The 18983-nt window shown below is 37.1% G+C and overlaps 1 protein-coding gene across 1 annotated transcript in view; it reads left to right on the top strand.

The window, feature by feature from the left end:
• Positions 1-382: 382 nt before the first annotated feature.
• The window catches only part of slc16a12a (solute carrier family 16 member 12a), a 94042-nt gene continuing 75441 nt past the window's right edge, over positions 383-18983 (top strand). Inside the window, exon 1 of the mRNA XM_028795451.2 lies at positions 383-632. The gene's annotated coding sequence lies outside the window, so the exon portion shown is untranslated. The remainder of the gene's footprint in view (positions 633-18983) is intronic.

Here is an 18983-nt window from a genome sequence, read left to right as displayed (position 1 = left end):
TTGTTTGTTTCCATTGACAATGTAACACACATTCTATTTCTGGAGATCAGACTGTCTTTTACACGCGCGCTTGCCCAACTTTGCACAACAGCAACAGAGTCGCAGAATTCCACGCTGGGTAGCTTTTGCTTAGCCTGCACTTTTACATTTTTGTTTAGCTAATAGTTGCAACATACGGGGTGCACTGAGCTCTTCTGTTATTTGGTAACATGCTCGCACTTCGCCTCCGGGACTGTCGTCTGATCCACGCCCGCGTGTCCTGCCCGCCAAAGCCGTCGCCTCATCCTGACTTGCTCGATTCGCACGCTCAGGGCGGGGTGGAGTACGGAAGGTGGGGGGAGGAGGAGGAGGAGGCGGCACTGCCTGTCAACCTGCCCAGCAAGGCAAGCTTTGCCTGGGTTATATCTAGGAGGGGCTATATTTCATGAATATCTTTTTAAGACAGCCAGTCTTTATCTCCATGTCGTGTTTCTTCCGCCTTTTTTTTTGGGTAGATCATAACAAGAATGCGCACCATACGAGAGAATCGTTTTGAAACAAAATAATGCCTTTCAGTAATTACACGTGAGAAGGGTAGCAGAGCAACGCTGCTAGCGGTTAGGGGACACGCGAGTGATGCCGAGCTTTGTGCGGTAAGTTTTCAAAGGGCAAGTTTTTATTGCTCTTCTGAGTCGTAACGCGGAATTTGTCACCATTTTAAACACTGAACAGTACAGAAAATAAGAACTTTGCTAAAGAGGAGGAGTGCTCGGCTGGTCAGGCTCGTTTGGTGATGTGTTAGCGAAGTTATCCAAGGATGCTACAGTTACACTGTATAATTAACAGAGCTAGTTGTCCATTGATTGAGATGAAGAGAATCATCTTTATATTACAAGTAGTAGTAGCAGTATTTTAATTCGTGATATGAATAGTGATTAACTGCTGAACATTTCTTTTGAAATCTTCGTCTCAATGTTTTAGTGCAGATACTGTAAAAAAATAGTTCATGCTGGGAATAAATTAAATCTGATGAAAAATGCCATTAGGGCCTCAAAATCAAGGTGCACAGTGCTGTATAACTGTGTTGCATATTACTGTAAAACTTTGCTGTTCTCAACCTTTGCATGTTCCCTGCCACATGTTGTTATTCAACAAAACACCCTCCCACATTAAAAAAAGTACCGAGTGTACGAAGAATCTCTTTTGTGTCTGTCAGGCTTTGGCTGACATTAACCAAATAGGCCTGCTTGATGAAAATCACTGTTTAAGTTGACAATTTATGATTTGCACTCTTAAGTTATATTTCTATAATCTTCATAAGTTAGTTCAAAGTGTATCAGTTACTTAGCCATTAAAATTTTTCAGATCAAATGTGTGCATGCATGTATGTACGGTAAAAATCGATGCAGGAAACGGTTTGTGCACAAAACATGATTGTTTCTAAAATAAGATGATGATTGAAGCAGTGTTGTGCTGTATGTTGGGAAATGACAAATAATGTGTAATCTTATTAAATTAGCATTGCACTCATTTTTTGAAGCTATTAAGATTTGAATCCATCAATAAATTCCCACAGACAAAAACGTGTGTTAATGTAACAATAGACATGTGTATTTTGGTAATGGCAAACCTAGCACTGCTGCTTCATTGACCCAATATCTGGGTTTGAACTCCTCACCTGGTTGCTGTCCATGTATAGTTTGCATGTACATTCTTTTTTTCTTTTTGGTACTCCAGCTCAATCCCCATCAAATTCCCAAGTTCCCTAAATTTGTGTGAATGTGATTGGATGGGCTGTTTGACTGATCTAATGCTGTCTCCAGGATTGCTTCCATGTTTGTGCCCAGTGCTGCTGGGAAAGGCTCCACCCCTCTGTGACACTGAACAAGTTTAAGTGAACCTACTGCTGTGAGTCAGTACAATCACTGCATAGACTGTAGATGCCACGTGAGCTGGACAGACATCCCAGCCAGGAGAGGAGATGGTTCCTCACACGGATGGGAGGATAAAAAGGGATGGATGGACAGCTCACTAGGAAACAAATACGTCACTAGAAACTTTTTATTTCCCCAGCACACAAAATGGCAGCAGCCCTGGATGTCGGTGCCCCCTAGGAAACAAGCAAGGCATGCTGGGAGATGTAGGTTGGCAGTGCAGACCTGCTGGCGTAACTGGGGGCCACGAGAGGGTATTGCAGGGAGACAAGCTCCCTGTTATGATGGACTTCCGTGTGACCCGGAAGTGCTTCCATCAGGCAATCGTCCTGGCACCGGAAGTACTCCAGGGTCTGTCATAAAAGGGGCCACACTCCCTTATCCAGGCGAGTTGGAACTGGGAGGTAGTGGAGCAACGCTTGAGTGGAGGAAGGTAGTGCGGTAGGAAGAAACATTTCTGCAGAGAAAACTTGTATTTTATGCTTGTGATGACAAATGTGAGAGGATTTGATTAATAAATTAATCATTATTTGAACCCGGGACTGTGCTTGTGTGTTCGTGTTGGGGTTTGGGCTTGCTGGTGCCCGGGTGTCCATCACAAGACTTAAAATCCAGTGACTGTAATTTCCCAAACTATGGGATTTTTTCATAACTCAACACATCATGTTACTAATCTTTCCACTCCACTGCTAGCCTACACAAGATTGCATAATGAAATTAGTGGCCAGAAATGTCTGTTTCTGTAATATTTCATTATGAATTTCTTCAACATCCTTTAAACACACAAAAAGTACAAAATACACAAAAATGTGCTGTTCATATATGTTCAGAAATGTCCATATATTCTGCTACAGTGTGTTAGTATATTCTTCTTCAGTTTAATCTTTTATAGCTCTCTTTACCAAAGACAAGGGCGGCACAAATTTCCAAATCACTTAATTATTCAATATTTGTATACTCGGGCTTAATAAAACTTAAAGTTAATAAAATGAGATAAACTGTATCTGAAATGTATCTGTAGTGATATTAACGGAACATCTGTCCAGTACACACAAAAAAAACTTCACTGCAAAGCATTCTAGGAGGAATTAAAGATCCTTTGACATGAGCAAAGTCAAAGTCTGTCTGATCTTGATCTGTTGGCTGCCCCTCATGTCCAGAATATTTGAGAGTAACATATGACACATATGGAATAACTGTAGCATAATATGATGGTCTGGTTGTATGTCTGTCTTGTGCAAAAAGTTTTTGTTTATGGCCTGGAGTAGCACTATACTATATTCTTCAAATTTGCAATGAGAGAGAAAATATAATTTTGAAGCATTTGGGATTTTTAACCAGACATTCACAGTATTGTAATAAATGTTGGTATGTGGTTTCCATTGATTAAGGTTGGGCTGGTGGTAAACTTAAAAAGTAGAATTGCCAACTACGTAAAAGCACTTAAGCCCATTAGGGCTGTATTGTATGCCATTAGTACAGTATGGCTATTGATTATCAGTTTAACTAGGATGCAACAGCCAGATGACCTGATAGATTTCACAAAGTGAATGATGAAAGTAATGCCCAGTCTTCAACACCCTTCCAATGTTTTTTTTAAATATATTTTTAAGTGAATATATAATATGTATATGTAAAACATTATTTCTCTTATTTTTCACATATTGTTTGCAGTCACTTTAGCAAATTATTTGTAATGTAGGCTAGAATTTATCAAACATTTAAAATTTTCTACAGAATTATCATTGCTATTATTACTCGTTATATTGCTTTACTGCAAGTTATCATGCCTAAAAAGCTCCTAGGGATCAGTAGGATCATTGTTTCTTTTTTTTTTTTTTTTGTTTAGAAAAAGTTGGTTTTACATGGTCAGTCTTTGGACTTTGACTTTCTCTCATTTTGTCCTTTTTTTGTTTTGATGTCTTAATTCCTCTGTGAAGATAAGGGTCACTCCTGACTACCCACCCACTCTGGACAAATATAGCAAATGGCTTCTGATATGTGTGAAACAAAAGTGGTCTCCTCAGATATCTAATTTAATGCCTCGCTTGCTTCAATAGGTCCATGTAAAACCAGGAAGTAATTTATTTAGGCATTTAGATTATACAGTAGTCTGGGGTCTTGCATTAATTGTATACTAACAGAAGATAACAGAAGTACTAAACAGATATTCAGCAAAATACAGAATGTGTTTATTGCAGGCAAACCTTTTTCCTGTAAAGCGACATCCTCCATTCAGACCATGCTGAACTTTTTGGAATGTTTACTAAGGTGAAAGGTTTATACTAGATCTAAAATACCATACCATACCTAGAGAAAAGCCAAGCAAAATGACACCTTTTATTGGCTAACTAGAAAGATTACAATATGCAAGCTTTCGAGGCAACTCAGGCCCCTTCTTCAGGCAAGATGTAATCAATTATGCCTGAAGAAGGGGCCTGAGTTGCCTCGAAAGCTTGCATATTGTAATCTTTCTAGTTAGCCAATAAAAGGTGTCATTTTGCTTGGCTTTTCTCTACATTCATAATGGCTAACACGGTACAGCACCCTAGTACTACATACCATACCATACAATTTTCTAAGCTTGTTTAATCCTAAACTGGGTTGTGGGGCAGATTTAAAATGCTGGACTCAATGTTTGATTCTAACCTTAATTGATTGATAGTGAGCTGCGCTCATAATGGATCATCATTTAAATGGAATTTGCTAGTACACTTAAAATAGCCTGTTCAACTGCAGTCTGTTAGTATGTCATAGTGTCTATCCTGAGAGTGTATGAACAGCAATGAAAAAAGAAAAAGTTAATAAATTAACCATGAAATAATTTCTTTGTTCTCCAGTTTCTCAGTTTATAGTTATCCGTGGATACCAGATCTTTAAAGCAAATGTCTACTATATGTTATAAATTTAATAATCTCCATGTGTCTGTGTGTTTGTATCCAAAATCTGTGGATGTTAAATTGATTGGAAACTCTAAATTGATCCTGTGTGCCTGCAATAGTCTCCATCATATCCTGTGTTGCTTCTTGCCTTACTTTGGATGGTATTCTGATAGCAGAGATATAAGGAGACATGGATGGATGAACACCTAAAACTTGTTTTAAGGGGACATTGCCGTTAACTCAAGTACTTTTCACTTTTAAATGTTCAAATATTAATATATTACAAATTTTACCATTGGTTTTTGCACTAAAAATGTTGAAAAGTACTAGTACTCATCAGGTTTAGCTGTTTGGAATGATTTCTTTCAAAAGGATTAGTCCTCTTTGTTGCCTTGCAGCCAGGGTAGGCCCCACTTCCTAATTAACTTTGTTTCACTATGAGCTTGAAATTTTGTCCTATTTACATTCTTTTTTACTGCTGCTGTTGAATTTCATTTTTTATAGTAGTAAGGAGCCTAGTGTTAGAAATACAATATAATTGCAAACATGTAATTATGATAGGCAATGTTTTTGTCTATGGAATACCATCTGTTGCCAAACAGAATTAAAATAAATGTAATTACTGCAGGTTTTATTTCAAAATGGCCTTATTTGCAAAGACTTTTTTTAACAATGGGACTTTTCTAAATGGAAGATTTCTGAATGGTTCTTTTAATGCAGGTGCTATTTATTTCAAAATGCCTTTTTTCATGGTGGTTTTATCACTTGTCAATCAAGACAAAGACTAACATGCTGAACCTGTTCCTAGTGGTTAATCCTTTGCTGTCAGTTACATTTGCCCGATTATAAATTGTAGGCTACCAAAGATCTTTAGTGCAACTTGCATTCCAACTGGCAAAGACATGGAAGCAGTTAAGAGTTTTGGTAGTTCGGCAGATAAAGTAGAAATAAATCATTTAGTATATTATGCTATTTTGAGATAAATTGAAGATATATTGGCAATGCTTAGACAGATAACTGCTCGTTAAAATGTTGATGTTGTTGAAAAAATTAATGCTAAATGTCCAAGGCTGGAAATACCAGGTGACATGCTTCCAGATGACCTTCTGTTTGGACATGGTGCTCAAGTCTTAAAGTAATGAGAAACTCTTCATTAACCTGGATATAATTTTTAGCACTTATCAGTCTAACCATTCCCAACATAAAGTTAGTTCATATTGTGGCTGACAGGCTGCTCTTCAGATTGGCGGGGCTAAATGCTTGAATGACAGTAGCCCATTACAGTAGGATGGAAAACCATGGTATTTCATAAGACTAGAGAACATTCAAGAACATTCAAGAAGCCAGATGGAGAAATTAAACAGGACTCACACGCAGGAGTTGTGGATTGCACGTGGTGGATTGTGGAGAGTGAGAGAGAGAGACATTGAGAATGGGTGATTGGAAATACGTGAAAGTATAACATTTCAGAGGGGGGTACAGCATAAGACTAACCACGTCTTGTCATTGTTGTGAGTTTACCGTTTTATGAGGCACTTGACTTGAATCATAACAGTGGACAAGTGTAACTAGGTTGTTAGGCTTTTAAAGAACAGTTTGTATTATTTAATAAATACAATTCCCACATATTAAATTATTTCTATATATTTTGTCTGCAAAACTAGCTAATGCAACTCTTGCTGCCTTGATGTTTTTTTACAGTTTGAATTAAGGAAAAATAGGGCTAAAGAACTTTGGAAGCCAACTGCCTATGGTCAAACAAAAGTAATTGACTGGAAATTATTAACCAATAGGAAGAAGTTCAGCCCATTGGTCTTGATTGACATGTGATGAAACAGCTAAGAAAAGAGGCCTTCTGAAATAAATAGCTCACACATTAAAATGGTCATTTGAAAATATGCCATTCAGAAATGTTCCATTGTTTAAAAACAATCTTTAACAATAAGGAAATTTTGAAATAAAACATGTAATGATTAAATGTAAGGTTAAGTACATTATTGACCCAAAATAAGGTAATTCAATTGAATGGTCTGTGTCATTTCAATTTTTATTTTAACAGGCAGAATGTAGGTTAATAATTTGTTAATGATACAGGATGATGGTTTTAATGCATTGGTCAAAAATGTTTTCTTTGAACACATTAGACTTCGTAATACTTACTTTATTGCTACAGACTATAATTTTTCAAATGAATTCTTCTAGTAGGGTGATGTGCCTTGTCAAAAAGAACACATCATGTCAAGCTAGAGGGACAACCCTAACAGCGACTTAAATTGACTTTGATGGCCTGAGCAGTGACCCTATATCTTTACAGAGGGTACATTTTGTGGAAGACATATTTGGTTTAAGACTTTATGAACTGCATGATGCTACTGAGTTAGTATTGACCAAACTCCTTAAAGAATATTTTCTCACCTTGCTAGGTCCATGCCTCAAAGAATTCAGATAACTTTATTAGATGCACTTAATAAAGTGGTCACCGAGTGCATATGCCAATAAAAATATGCTTAGGATTTAATTTGATCTCATTTGAATTTCAATGGTCAACCCATAAAAGGTTAGAATAGAGAAATGTACAGGGTGTTAAAGAGATGTAAATTGCAATGGAAGATAATGTTGGCATTATGTGATAATGTTAACAGCAAGTACAGAGAATAATAATGATGCAATGAGAAATCCACAGTGATAATAAAAAGCATTAGACAATAACAAAAATGGGCAGAAAGCTAGCCAATATGAGAAAGAAGGATAACTAGAAATTAAACCTGGACTCTCAAGGCAGTTATGATTCAGCATGAAACAGAACTATCAGAACATGTGTAAGTAGACAATGTAACTGAAAAAAGCGACATCAGAGGAGAAGAAAATAAAGGATGTAGAGAGGGCAAATTCCAGATGGGAAAAATAAACACAACCAAAGAACAATGAAACAGAAAGAAAGTAAATAAGCATGAGTAAGTTGGGGGTGGGTTTACCTATTAGTGTTTCATACACAGATACTGGGGGGACGGGGGCTGCAGCAAGCTTTTGATCTGACCAATTTCATAAATAAAACATATTTCTCCAATACTTCTTGTTAAAAGTTGTTATTTAATTAGAGGCATATTTACAACTCTTTGCCTGTGGACACAGACGGTACTTGTTATGTTAAGTTTTACTTCCTTATGAACTTGAGAAAGATGCTTAGTGCAGTCATAGTTTTTAGTAGATCTGAGAATTTTCATTTTCAGTGTTTCTTCTTTGCTTCACTTTAATCAATTTGTCTGTTTGGTTTCTTCCCCTTTAATTGTATAATTTGTTTTAGTTTGTTCGTTAACAATGAGGAATAAATTACAGAATAGCTATGACCTACTAGATATTCTTCGTACTTGTGTACATTCATCAAAAAGTACTCATTTTGATACAATATATAGAAATAAATTAGAAAAAAGTACGATTGTAAATTAATTAATGGAAAAAGGATTTTGTTGATTTTTGTACAAAAGTAAAATATTTATTTACTAAATGTGTCAGACTAAGAGTACTGAATATTGACTGAAAAAACAAGTCTCCCTAATAAAGTACATTTGCAGCAAGTTTCGGCTTTTAATTAAAATAATGGTCTGAGCAAAGTCTTGCAGCAACTTGAGGCTGACATTACAGATATACTGTGTATACTTACAATGTTTAAAAAAAATATATATAGGTTCAAAAACAATGATGGAGTTTAACAGGGCAGTGAAAACTGCTGGTTAAGTAAATAGATTATAAATCAGTACACACATTTTTTGATCATTCTGAATTAAAAGCAAAGCCTTTGGGGATTTCAAGTTCTCAAATATTTGTATTGCTAAGCCTTATAACAACAATGTGTGCAGAAAGACCAAAGCTATGTTTAAGGTTTGCAAAACTTCATAAAAAAGAGTAATAAAAAGAGTGCTCCTTATGAAAGTACTGTATCTTGCTTAGATTCATTGGAAGTCAATAACACTGTTGACCTCTTCTTTAATTAGCCAACATGATTACATAATACAGATCAACTGTTTACAAATTACTTTAAGGTCATATTGATTATAAACTTGGTACAGTGATTATATAAAGCAACCTTAAACCTTAACCTTAACTTCAAATAACTTTCTTTTGAGCTTTTTATTTCCTGGATTGTGCTGTAGTATAAAATTTAAAATGCTGATATTTTTAAAGTATATTTATATTGCAGTAAGAAGTACATGTACATGTCTATTGAAGAATAATTTATGAAAAATGTGAATTATGGATATGCCCACGTATCTATTAATTTTCCATTTCTTCCATCTCTATGACAGAATTGTGGAGAGCTAGAGTTCATGATGTTCAACTTTTTAATACAAATGCTGTGAATTTTAATATTAATATATGCCACTTCAAAGATAATTTTACATTAAATTATAGTTTAAAAAATATATTTACTGTCCAGTTATTAGCAGAAGCACAATTTGAAATTAAAGCAACAGACATCATATTTTTCTCCCGCAGCTGGTAATGCAGAAAAATAAGATGGACTGGGCAGGATTGGGTTATTTGAGCTAAATGACTAAATAAAAGTGAATGTACATGATAAAAGGAGCCCACATAGTGGAGAGTAAAGGCAAGCAGAAAGTTGATAGTGCTTGTAAGGAAAACCATAATGACTATATCAGATTTTTCCTGAATTTTATGGAATATCTTGGCAAAAGTGCTAATTGTGCACACAACCTTCTTTTTCAGGTATAGAAATATTAGAGTCTCAAACAATGCAAGTTCGTAAAGACTGATAAAGATAAGCGCTGAAGAAAGGCATAAGGAAAGGCTGCTCTGCTTATTGAGTGAAAATTGCAAATAGCAAGGATAAATCAAAACTTTGAGCTGAAAATTTAGTCACAGATCAGTAAGCATTCAAAGTTGAAAACAAAGTGTATGTGCAAACAAGAAGCTAGGAAAAAAAAGGTCATTGTAGTGGTGGTGCTGGGCAGAAGGTGGGTACTGAGTATGAGAGAGACCACAGCTTACTATAGTAGGAGGCACTCTGCTTGCAGTTCCTACTGTCAGTCCCTGTGCATCCAGGCATCAGAGGTTCTTCTTTTGCTCTTGCAGTAGGGGAAAGGCTTCTGAGGGCCTTTGTAATCCAGACATTGTACCACAGTGAAAATGAATGAACTGGTACGAATTGTGGTGTGATTCAACAATAAAATTCACAAATTCAGTTAAATTCTGTGTTTGTTTTATATGCTCAAGTATAATTAAAGGAAAATGGACTTAGAATGAGAGCACAATTGCCGTCTTTTCACAGCAGCTTGAGGGAAAATCACAGTCATGTTAGCCAGAATCACAACTCATAAAGTGATGACATATTAAATGTTAGGTTTTGCAGGTGTTAACTGTACTTGTTTGGGTTTTAGAATTAAAATGGTTTGAAATATTCTTATAGAATTTGTGCCAGCAATTTAATCACTTCAATGTATTTTGTTGTCTTTGTAGAATTTGTAAAAGATGTGAGTGTTCCAATCATTTCCACAAGATGAATATCAAAATTTTTACAATGGATCCAACATAAAGAATTTGTAAATTTCTGCTTAAATGGCACAATATACAGTACAAGTATACTTGTTAAATAATGAGATCTTTGGAAGCTATCACTGCTCTGTAACCTGTTATCAGGTAGGCAAAATAACTGTATTTTGCGTACTGCTTAATCATCAGACTTGGTCCCTTGAATCTAAGCAGTTGTTTGTGTTGTTGAACATGTTAATGAAAAGATCAAGTTTTTTTTAATATAATACTTACAATGAATGTGTGGGGTTTGTGTATTCTTCCCATGTCTGTGTCTGTGGGTTTTTCTCAGTTTCTCTGGTTTTCATTTGAAGAATTACATTTTAGACTAGTTAATGTCTTTACACTTATGAGTGTCTCCTGTTGTAGATTAGACGTGAAATGTGATCATTTTGGAAATACAAAATGTTTAATTGGAACTCATTCTTCTGAATTTTATTTATAGTTAATTAAAGAGTTTGAATAGTCAGTCATTATCCATCCATCCATCCATTATCCAACCCGCTATATCCTAACTACAGGGTCACAGGGGTCTGCTGGAGCCAATCACAGGGCACACACATACACACACACACACACACACACACACACCCAAGCACACACTAGGGACAATTTAGAATCGCCAATGCACCTAACCGGCCATGTCTTTGGACTGTGGGAGGAAACCGGAGTACCTGGAGGAAACCACGCAGACACGGGGAGAACATGCAACATGTCTCCTAACTGCAAGGCAGCAGCGCTACCACTGTGCCACTGTGCCGCACCCAGTCATTATCCAACCTGCTATATCCTAACACAGGGAGCCAATCCCAGCCAACACAGGGCACAAGGCAGGAACAAATCCCAGGCAGGGCGCCAGCCCACCACAGAGAGATAAAAAAAATTAGATTTTTGTCTTGTGAGTATTACAACATTGCACGTTTGTTCTTTTCTTAGTGTGTGTGATGTATTGCTAGTATATTATTTTCATTGAAATATGTAAAACATTTTAAAACTTACATTTGAAAAATATGGAACTAAATGAAGGTGAATAAAAATGTAATTCACCCTTCATTTGGTACATTTTCACACCATGGTATCTTTGGTATGTGATTTACAAAGAAAAGTATACTTTAAGATTTTGCTGCAGAAGCAAAACCAATATGAAAAAGTCATTTTCTGTAAACCTTCTATTACCATACTCTGATTTAAATTATTTCTGCATTTTGTAAGCTGTCATCACTTCTCTGCAGCCGATCTTTATTCCCAGTAGTTGATGAGGAGTCTGCCTACTCATTCATCCTTGTTCACCCTCTTGAACCTGCTGAAATGGATCGTAAATTCAAAGGGAGCTCCAAAAGACACCCTGAAGGGTTTGGGACCATGTCCACAACTTTGCTTTCATTCTTAATTGGCAATTAAAATGTAGTCTTTCTGCCTTTGCATATTCACTTCAGTTACGCTACCATTCTTCTGGCAACCATCAGTTCAGCATAATTGGCTTTAATCTACAAGTGTACTGCTAGCTAATTGACCCAGTTGACTGAATAAACTTTGAAAGTCATATTTTTTTCCTTCAGCTTCATTATAAAGCAAGGCAATAAACCATAACCAAAATTACTTTCTATGCATAGGGAGAATATGTCACCTCTTTATACTTAACTGTATAACTAACAAAATACATTTAGTGTCTACTTTCTATTTTCATTTTTAAAATCCTTTCACAATAAACAGTAGCCTTAACAGATTACCTGCGTTTTATAGTAGATATAAAATTACCTGTTCTATAAGTCCCTTTTTTTCTTTCCTTGGTTATTTTGCTTTTATTCTGCACCAAGTGACACAAAGTGGATTTTGTTTTCTCTCACCACAATTTGAGATGCGTTTGTTTTCATTATTAATAAAATAAAGCAATCATTATTGCTTAATTATTTGGACACTAACATAAAAAGTGATATATAGGAAACTGTATTTTGGACCCAGCTGGTAGATGGTGCTGAGAGATGTCATGAAAATAATGCAGGCATTGGAGCTTCTTCTGTTTTTTTCCCTTGGGAACCCTTAGAACCTTTACATGTCTCAATATGAGGTTAGCAGTATTTTTAATGAGGCATTACCTTTCATGACTCATCTTCCTCTGAAGTAAGCAGCTCAAGCCACGTGGTAGCCTAAGGGAGACAACAAAGGGCTCTATTTCTATTTAGCATACTGAGCTGCATTTGAAAATGCTGACATATTACTGCAGTTTCATACTTTCATTAATGCAGGAAATTGTCTGTATTCACGGAAAAATATTCAATTTACTTTAATGTTAAATGTTACGACCATTCAAGATCTTTAATTAGTTGTAGAAAATAAATAAAATGAGAGCTTGTGATAATGTGCTCCTTCCAAGTGAGCTTGTTTTCCTGTGTCACTTGTACATTTTTGCCCTTTTTATCATACATGGAGAACCTTCAGTGCAAAAAGCTATATAAAATAATTCTGAGATAGATTTATGTATGTCTAAAGTCACCCAGGGAACATGTCTTGCTGTATTAAGTATTTTTCTCCTTTTACTGTATGTAGTCATAAAATGTTTACCACAATATCTTATACCTGATTTTAAATGTAATTATTTTTCAACTTATTTGTGTCAATGTTTGCAGCAGGGGCGGCACGGTGGCGCAGTGGGTAGTGCTGCTGCCTCGCAGTTGGGAGACCTGAGGACCTGGTTTCGCTTCCCAGGTCCTCCCTGTGTGGAGTTTGCATGTTCTCCCCGTGTCTGCGTGGGTTTTCTCCCACAGTCCAAAGACATGCAGGTTAGGTGGATTGGTGATTCTAAATTGGCCCTAGTGTGTGCTGGGTGTGTTTGTGTGTGTCCTGGGGTGGGTTGGCACCCTGCCCTGGATTGGTTCCTGCCTTGTGCCCTGTGTTGGCTGGGATTGGCTCCAGCAGACCCCCATGACCCTGTGTTCGGATTCAGCGGGTTGGAAAATGGATGGATGGATAGCTACTTATTCTACGCTGTGAAAACCCTTTAAGCAAATAGTTGGATAGTTGAAGTGGCTTAAAAATCTGATATTTTCATGTTGATTTTTATAGTATGATCATTCTGATTAATTCATGATACTTTTCAACTGTTAAAAATACCTTTAGTATCTAAAAATCATGCTGAAGTTCTGAAATGCTTTTAATTGATATATCTTGTTAATTTAGTGAAATTTGAGATTTATCTCTTTGTAAAAGCACAATTTGATATGTAAAGCTTTGGCTTTAGATGCATTTTTGAAATGGATCCTTATTTTGAGCTGCATAGTGTTTAGTTGAGTATTTATGATGTTTTTTAGGCATCAGAACTGTGTTTTTTTATGGATTCCTAAAGGAGTATTATAGGATAGGGAAGTGAATACAATACAATACAATACAATACAATACAATACAATACAATTTATTTGTGTATAGCCCAAAATCACACAAGAAGTGCCGCAATGGGCTTTAACAGGCCCTGCCTCTTGACAGCCCCCCAGCCTTGACTCTATAAGAAGACAAGGAAAAACCCCCCCCCCCCCCGAAAAAAAAAAACCTTGTAGAGAAAAAATGGAAGAAACCTTGGGAAAAGCAGTTCAAAGAGAGACCCCTTTCCAGGTAGGTTGGGCGTGCAGTGGGTGTCAAAAAGAAGGGGGTCAGTACAATACAATACAATACAATACACAGAACAGAACAAATCCTCAATACAGTATAAAAATAAAAATGTTAGAAGTACGGAGCAGAATTTAACAGTAGATGATATCACATAATATGATTTGGATTTGTTTAGAGTCCTGGAGACCTCATCAAGCTGCCTCCCCCATTTGGTCATTCCACGGCTGAAACAGTGCTGGGCCAACCAATCCGATGAAAGGACCCCTCTTTTCCACGGTTCCTGCGATCCTCCATCAGGGATGACTTTACCTTAGGCAGGCAAAACAACTTGGCAGGTGGGCCGTGGCACCAACTGTCACATTTGAGTACCGTGAAGAGAAACAGAATAGGTGAGGGTTAGTATCAAATTATAACTATCATGTTACTTATGTTTTAGTGCTAATGACTAACAACAGAGATGCAGTCTGTACAGTTAATCAGCAGCTCTAGTCAGGGTGTGCTAAACTGAAGTACAGTAATCCCTCGCTATATTGCGCTTTGCCTTTCGCGGCTTCACTCCATCGCGGATTTTATATGTAAGTATATTTAAATATATATCGCAGATTTTTTGCTGGTTCGCGGATTTCTGCGGACAATAGGTCTTTTAATTTCTGGTACATGCTTCCTCAGTTGATTTCATACAAGGGACGCTATTGGCAGATGGCTGAGAAGCTACCCAACTTACTTTTCTCTGTCTCTCTTGCGCTGACTTTCTCTGATCCTGATGTAGGGGGATTGAGCAGGGGGGCTGTTCGCACACCTAGACGATACGGACGCTCGTCTAAAAATGCTGAAAGATTATCTTCACGTTGCTATCTTTTGTGCAGCTGCTTCCTGAAACGACATGCTGGACGGTGCTTCGCATACTTAAAAGCTCGAAGGGCACGTATTGATTTTTGCTTGAAAAACAAACTCTATCTCTCTCTCTCTCTTTGTCTGCTCCTGATGGAGGGGGTGTGAGCTGCCGCCTTCAACAGCTTTGTGCCGTGGTGCTTCGCATACTTAAGCCAAACAGCCCTATTGATTTGTTTGCTTTTCTCTATCTCTGTGACTTTATATGCTCCTGACGGGCACTCCTTTGAAGAGGAAGATATGTTTGCATTCTTTTAATTGTGAGATGGAACTGTCATCTCTGTCTTGTCATGGAGCACAGTTTAAACTTTTGAAAAAGAGACAAATGTTTGTTTGCAGTGTTTGAATAACGTTCCTGTCTCTCTACAACCTCCTGTGTTTCTGCGCAAATCTGTGACCCAAGCATGACAATATAAAAATAACCATATAAACATATGGTTTCTACTTCGCGGATTTTCTTATTTTCACGGGTGGCTCTGGAACGCAACCCCCGCGATGTAGGAGGGATTACTGTAGTGAGTCTTCAGCCAGGATTTAAAAGCTGAGACAGAAGGGGCATCTCTTATAGTAGCAGGCAGACCATTCCATAGTTTAGGGGACCTGTAACTAAAAGCTCGACCTCCCACTGTTATTTTATTAATCCTTGGAATCATAAGCAGACCGGCATCTTGAGATCTTAATGTGCGCTCTGGTTTGTAAGTCATGATAAGTTCAGACAAGTAAGCCAGACCTTGGCCATTTAATGCTTTATATGTTAAAAGGAGGATTTTGAAATCTACCCTAAACTTAACCGGGAGCCAGTGTAAGGATTAAAGAACTGGAGTTATGTGTTCGTATTTTCTTGCTCTTGTAATAATTCTTGCAGCAGCATTTTGGATTAATTGGAGGCTGTATAAAGAACAGTTTGAACATCCAGTGAACACCGCATTGCAGTAGTCAATCCTACTAGAAATAAATGCATGAATTAATATTTCAGAATCCTGTTTATTTAGAAAGCGCCTTAATTTCCTAACATTTTTAAGATGGAAGAAGCTTGATTTGGACAACTTTGTAATATGCGCTTTAAATGACATGCTAGAGTCAAAGGTAACTCCTAGATTGCAGGCTGATTCAGTGATGGGGATTAATGGGGATTCCAAATGAGTTAAATGATGACAAAATATTGTTGTGATCAGCGTCATTCCCTCCAACAATTAACTTCTCTGTTTTATCTGTGTTTAAAGACAAGTAGTTTTCATCCATCCACTCCTTTAATTCACTAACACAACTAATTATAGACAACATTGGAGAAACTTCATTTGATCTAAATGAAAGGTATAACTGGGTGTCATCTGCATACGAGTGAAAATTAACATTATGTTTCCTAATGAGAGATCCCAGTGGAAGCATGTAAAGTGAAAACAGTAAAGGTTCCGGTATTGAGCCCTGCGGGACACCATATCGAACTTCTGTGTATAATGATGGAGTACTGTCAGCACATTTCTGTACATATTGGAATCGATTTGATAAATAAGAACTAAACCAAGCGAGCACGGTGCCTGTAAGCCCAACATCATTTTCTAGCCTGTGAAGTAAAATAGAATGGTCAATGATGTCAAATTCTGCACCTAAGTCCAACAACAGTGGAAGTTTCCTTCATCAAAGGATATCAGAATGTTGTTTACAGCCCGCGTTAGTGCTGTTTCTGTACTATGACCAATGCGGAAACCAGACTGGAATTCCTCAAATAAATTGTAATGCATAAGGTGTGACTGAAGCTGATTGGCGACTACTTTTCTAGTATTTTAGAGAGAAAGGGTAAATTTGAAATATTCTTATAATTATTTAGTATGTGTGGGTCTAGGTCTGACATTTTAAGTAATGGTTTAATGACTGACACTTTTAGTGCTTCAGGTACTGTGCCATGCAATAATGAACTATTGATAATGTTTAGAATAGGCGCTGCAAGAACATCCATTGCACTTTTTACTAGTTTTGTTGGCACTGGATCTAGGGAACAAGTAGTGGGCTTCATTTTAGAAATTAAAGTTAAGACTTCCTGCTCAGTTACAGGATTAAAATTACTAAAGTGCTAAATGCAATGTGAGACAGAGTCTGCTAAGCTAGTATTTGGTTTGTACTGTGATGCTGAGATCTGGGATCTTATATTTTTGAATATTTTGAAGTCTGTACTGCTAATATCTGCTGGTATTTTGCACTGTAGATCTGAATTTCCATTTGTTAATTTAGCCACTGTTCTAAACAGTACCCGAGTATTTTTACTATTACTATCCATTATTGTAGAATAGTATTCTGAGCGAGCTTTAAAGAGAGCTTTTTAATATTTTTTAACAATCTCTGTCCATGCAATTTGAAAGACATGTAACTTTGTTGTTCTCCATCTGAGCTCCAGTTTTCGACACTCTAATTTAAGAGCTCAAGTGTTTTCATTAAACCAGGGAGAGTTTCTATGTGCTTTGATCACTTTTGTTTTAAGGGAAGCCAGAGCATCTCTCAAGTTCACATTATAATGTGATGTTAGCTGATCTAAATTTTTTTCCACGTTTACATTTGATGTTAACTGATCTAAATGGTTTTCCACAATTACACTCGACTTACTCAAAGTATCTATAAATTTTGAAGCAGAATAATAATCTAGATGTCGCACAATCTTTGTTTTAATCTGTGAGTGTATTGGTAAGGGCAGAACTAAACAAATATAATTAAGTAGTGTTCGGATATAACTTCATTTATCCATCCATCCATTTTCCAACCCGCTGAATCCGAACACAGGGTCACGGGGGTCTGCTGGAGCCAATCCCAGCCAACACAGGGCACAAGGCAGGATGGAGTAATATTTAAATTTTGAATTTCAACTTTGTAAGTTATAATTAAATCTAATGTGTGGTTATGATTATGAGTTGGACCTTTGACAATTTGACAAAATCCTACTGAGTTTAACAAATAAGTAAAACATTTGCTAAAAATGTCAGTTTCCACATCAATGTGTACATTAACCCTTTAACCGCCAACTCCCTAAATATTCCCCACGCCAGGCGAAATCTGAACAATTTTTGTTTTTTTACTTTTTTACATTTTTTTTTACATTTTTTACATTTATTCAAGCAGTATTGACCACTAAATGTTGTGCAAGTTGCCAGTGTATACACGAAATCTATAAATGTAACCTGAATTCTCAGCTAAGCAAAACATCTTAATACCAAACAGTGCCCTTTTCAATGGTAGATACTGTCGAAACTGTAAGCGGCCCTTCCACGACAATAAACTTTCATCAACTGCAACTGACGGTCCTGGCATGTAGGGCAACTGAAATGCTTCAAATAAATGATCAATCAAAGGACGTAGCTTGAACAAGTGGTCGCGGTTTGGATCTTTCTTATCTGGCTCGTTTCTGTTGTCATTCAAATGAAAAGAATTTCAGCAGCAAAAGAGAATCGGTTACGTGTCATGACAGCTGCAAAAATAGGTGTGCATACATAGGATCTGTAGACCAGTACATCTCAATATCTGGTTTTCTGATTATTCCCATCAACATCAAAATCCCAATGAATTTTTTCATTTCGTTTTCATCAGTGTCAAACCAAGCACGAACACGGGGAATGTGGAGGTAAATTGGGATTTTTTCTCAATAAACTGTGCTGCATACAGATTTGTCTGATGAACAAAATGTCTGATCAAATCAGGTGACACAAACAGCTCATAAAACTGCTCAGCAGTGTAATTGTTTACATCAACAATAAAGCCACATGTTGCCTCAAACGAATGCAGAAAAGGTAGTTCACACGGGCAGAAGCCCAGCTGAGATGCTGGGGATACACCCACTCAGCGTCGTCATCCGATGCGTCTTCATTCACAATATCATGCAGCGCACGTTGCTGCTCATCACTGTCACTAAAATCTTCTTCAGAACTGCTACAAATCATGATCAGAACTGTCCAAAATCGCCTGCAAAGCCTCACTTGAAGTCAGTTTTACGTTTCGCCATATTCACAGCTGTTACATGCGAATCACGTCACATGACCAGCCAAAACAACCACAGACTTGTCGAAATACAACGTAGTAATAATACCCACGCCAAACCGTCAGTTATACTACTTGCCAGGCATTCATATAACCACAGGCAAATGTGCCGGATAATTCCGGCAGT

Source organism: Erpetoichthys calabaricus, chromosome 2 (assembly GCF_900747795.2).
Source record: "Erpetoichthys calabaricus chromosome 2, fErpCal1.3, whole genome shotgun sequence".
NCBI classification, from domain to species: domain Eukaryota; kingdom Metazoa; phylum Chordata; class Cladistia; order Polypteriformes; family Polypteridae; genus Erpetoichthys; species Erpetoichthys calabaricus.
This window is presented reverse-complemented; position numbering and strand designations above follow the sequence as displayed.